Genomic DNA, 4108 nt, shown 5'->3' with positions numbered 1-4108 from the left:
AAAGAGATTGACTCCTTGTTAACAAAGGATTCCAAGTCATGACAGCTTTCTTTTGCTGAGCACTGACTTTCAGATACGCCTGGGATTTCTTGGACAAGTCACCTTTGTCCAAAGAATCTCCATCTTTTGAGTAAGAGTTGGAGGCAGTGAAGGATCGTGGAAAGTGCTGGGGTTTGGAGTGAGGCCCAGGGTTGAACCCTGAGTTCTACACCTTGGCTTGATGTAGAAGTCAGTCTTAACCACCCAACACATGACTGACTTGCCACATTTACTTATTTCTTTTGGAATGTTGAACTTTGCTTCATTTTAAGGAATATTCAGTTTGTCTCTGCAATTCCTAAGGCTGAAGAATGTGTTTGTGACTATGAAGTGTTTCTATGAATATATTCTTAATATTTGAGAATATATTCTTTGTGAATATTTTCTCTTATAAATATTCCTCTTAAAAACATTCTTATAAATATATTCATGAAGAATATAATTGTTAATTGATTCTTAAATATTCAGAATTCTTATATATTCTTCCCTATGGGTATCTTTCTTCAAAAATACATTCTTGCTAAACTCTCTCAGTCTCTGTCTCTCTCCACCCTTCAGTTTCCAGCTGCAACAGGAGCTGGGACAGCTCAATGTCTCTACATTGATGCTGTGAAGACAAAACAAAAACTGATTAACTGAAACTCAAGAGTTCCCAAGCAAATCTGCTGACTGAGTTAACAAGTAAATCTGCTGACTGAGCCATTTGGTGAAGTGGCGATCAACAATTTGATTTCTGAGTGAAATTTCCTGTTTCCAAGTCTTTGCACCATATATTCCTTTCAGGCAGACAATGGACTTTGAATCTAGTGATGAATAAAACATACCCCTGCCTGACAAGCTGGGATGCACAGGTGTGTCCAGAGACTGGTCAGGAGGCTGGGAAGGCTCAGTTCTTGAATGATAAGAGCAGAGGACCACGCCAGCCTGCTAACAGCAGGTGTCTGCCTCCCTTGGGCCCACAGTGTGCTGAGGGACAAAGCTGCAGATACCCCAATCACTGACGCCGGCACACAGGAATGACAGGGAAATGGAGACAGGTCAGGGAGAAGGGTGGCAGGGTAATAAAGTTTAAGAACAACCTTTAAAAGGAAATGAAAAGCAAAATGTGGCAGAAATGGGACTTTGAGTTTAAAATATTGAGTTTATTTTTCTCCAAACAGTTCCATTTTGTGGGATCAGACTAGTTGCTTTGTGCTATGTTTTGCCTACAAGGCAAGACCATCAATTCCTCTTTTACTTCAATTTGAAATTAGACTATGTTCCCTTTGATTTAGGAATCTAGGCATCAAGGCAATTTGACGCATGAAGAACACAAAGTGCTGAGAAATCCCGAGTTAAACCTAGATATTCCTACAATACACTGAACTGCAATCATTGAACTGCAGTTAATGGCTGTTGTATTAAATATGCAAGGGGATTATTTCAATATGCAGGAGGCTGTATTTTACTGTGAAATGCTGGGGTCTGAAAAGTCAGTAGAAAAAAAATCAGGAATTATTAGCTAATATTAACTCAGTTTCATTTAAAAAAATAAACAAGGTGTTTTTACAGGGCCTCTACCTGAAAACGCACAGGTGTCTCCACCAGCTAGTTGTGTGCATAGGTCAGATTTGTGTGGCATCTGGCTTCCTTGGAGGCAGTTGTTTATAAATTGTTTCATGATTTGAGGTTAGGATCTTCTCTGATAATTTGCCTCAGAAGGGAGTGAAGATTTTGTTTTGTTTTGCTTCCATGAAGAAGCAATTTGAATTTAATTTGGTCTGGCTTCTCCAATAAGAGTCAACAAGCCAGTCAAAAATTGCTTTATTAAAGAAAAACTCACTCAGACAGGTTACTTGGTGTTGGTAATTGAATTCTTCTTTCATTAATTTTTTTTTCAACCAATTTACAAAGTTATCCTCCAGAGCTGCCAGCTTTTCTTTAAAAAAATTTTTTTTAATGTCTTTCACAAGCCCCTGTTAACTATCAGTTTAAAACCAGATGTTATCCTTCCAAGACCTTCAAAGAGATTTAGCCCTGTGTCTTTTAGGCTGGGAAAATTAAATACAAGAATAGAAGAAAAAATATCGTCAACGTACATCCATATTGATTCTGAAATTTCCTTCAAACACATCAGCAAATCCATCCGAACAGATGTCCCCATCTGTCCATTGTGGAAATGGTTAAATTCATTCATTCAGCAAATATTTATTGCGAGCCCACTGTGTGCCACGGTCTGTCAGCATTTGGGATATATCTGTCAACAAATCACATAAAAATCCCTCCTTTCATGAAGCTTAAATTCAAGTGGGTGGAGATTGAGAATAAATAATAAGCCTAAAAATATGAGGATGAATAGAGGAAGAATAAATACGGCCTTATGTAATGAGGATATGACCTTACCGGTCCACAGATGTCATAGAAAATACGGTCAGGTGGTGCCGTTCAGTGCAACCCCTTGGCGTCCGGGGTTGTGATTCACACGCCACGTAACTGCACATCCCCGGATGTTGCTGTGGTTCTCTCTAGGTCTTGTGCATGCCCTGCTGTTGTAAACTGTGGAGATGTTCTCCTGTCTCCCCAGAGGGCCTAGAACAATCCTTCCCACAGAAGTGCCTCTCAGCACATGTTGCTAACCAACCGGCTCATTGGTGTGAATATTATTATTTTTATTTATTTAATTTTGAGACGGAGTCTCGCTCTGTCGCCCAGGTTGGAGTGCAGTGGCTCCATCTCCGCTTATTGCAAGCTCCGCCCCCCGGGTTCCCGCCATTCTACTGCCTCAGCCTCCCGAGTAGCTGGGACTACAGGCCGCCGCCACCACCCCCAGCTAATTTTTTGTGCTTTTAATAGAGACGGGGTTTCACCGTGTCAGCCAGGATGGTCTCAGTCTTCTGACCTCGTGATCTGCCCGCCTCAGCCTCCCAAAGTGCTGGGATGACAGGCGTGAGCCACCGCGGTCGGCCCTGGAGTGAGTATTATTTTAAATGCCAGATTGAATGTTAGCAATTAAGCAACCTGTTAACCTGGAAATTTCTAGATCTTTTTCCTCTTGGACTGTAAGTAGTAATTAACAAGAAGTAATCAGACAGACTTCTAATGTGATTAACTAAAATTGTCATCAGGCAGGTAATTTTAAATACTGCCATGCTTCAAACACAGACTTATTAATTTTAGCTCAGTGGTGTTCTAATATTTGTTATTCATACATAAGAATTTTAAGTATGAATATGTTTTCACATAGCTGTGCTTGGTAATCCTGCCTCCCCAGGAAATTATCCAACACTTGATTCTCACAACCCGCCAGTAGGGTAGCTACAGATTAATGATATGATTTGAGAGTCGATATGATACTGAACTAAAAAGGATAGCATCTTGACAATGTCTGGTTCAGAAGGTGAGAAGACTGACCCTTTACGTGAGTCAACAGTAAGTAGTACCTAGAACAGGTCCTGCATTACAATTCTTTCCAATGTCCCCCACAGGACACACTTTTCAGATTAGTCATTTTGGTGCATGTTAATTTGAAAATTGCTTTCCCTTACAGGACACACGATGTTAGCCAAAGCAAGTTATTCTTTTTAAATTTATTTTGCTCTAGGCAAGTCCTCTTAAGTGGAAAAGTCTGAAAGTCATAACCATTTGTCAAGATCTGAGCTAGGAGCAGACTTCTAGTCATAATCTTCTGAGGAAAAGACCAGTTTTGTACGTCTGGGTACTTGTTTGAAACTTGAGAAGTCATTTGGAACTTGTAACAACTGTTAGCAGAGTTGGGTTGACAGGAACTTATTTCACAATTCAGTCTATGTTATGTGCAGACAATTAGAATGTCTGCCTTCAGGAGGAAACAAAAGATAACAAAAGTAGTAAGACTCTGATTTTAAAATTTTAAGTTCCAAGTTATATACTTCACTGTTTACCGGTTTTAAGCTAGTTTTTCTTCCATTTCTCCATAGAAAATAAATCATTACACACACCCTCCTCAGAAGAAACTTCATAGCATTCTCAATCCTGATGAAGATCTGAACGTAAAGCAATAGATGAACATGACTGGAATTGTTGACTCCTGTGGTTATACTCATTTTCATTA

The sequence above is a fragment of the Macaca nemestrina genome, chromosome 19 (assembly GCF_043159975.1).
Source record: "Macaca nemestrina isolate mMacNem1 chromosome 19, mMacNem.hap1, whole genome shotgun sequence".
In the NCBI taxonomy this organism is placed as follows: Eukaryota; Metazoa; Chordata; class Mammalia; order Primates; family Cercopithecidae; genus Macaca; species Macaca nemestrina.
The sequence above is the reverse complement of the archived record's forward strand: the minus strand, read 5'-3'. Positions refer to the sequence as shown.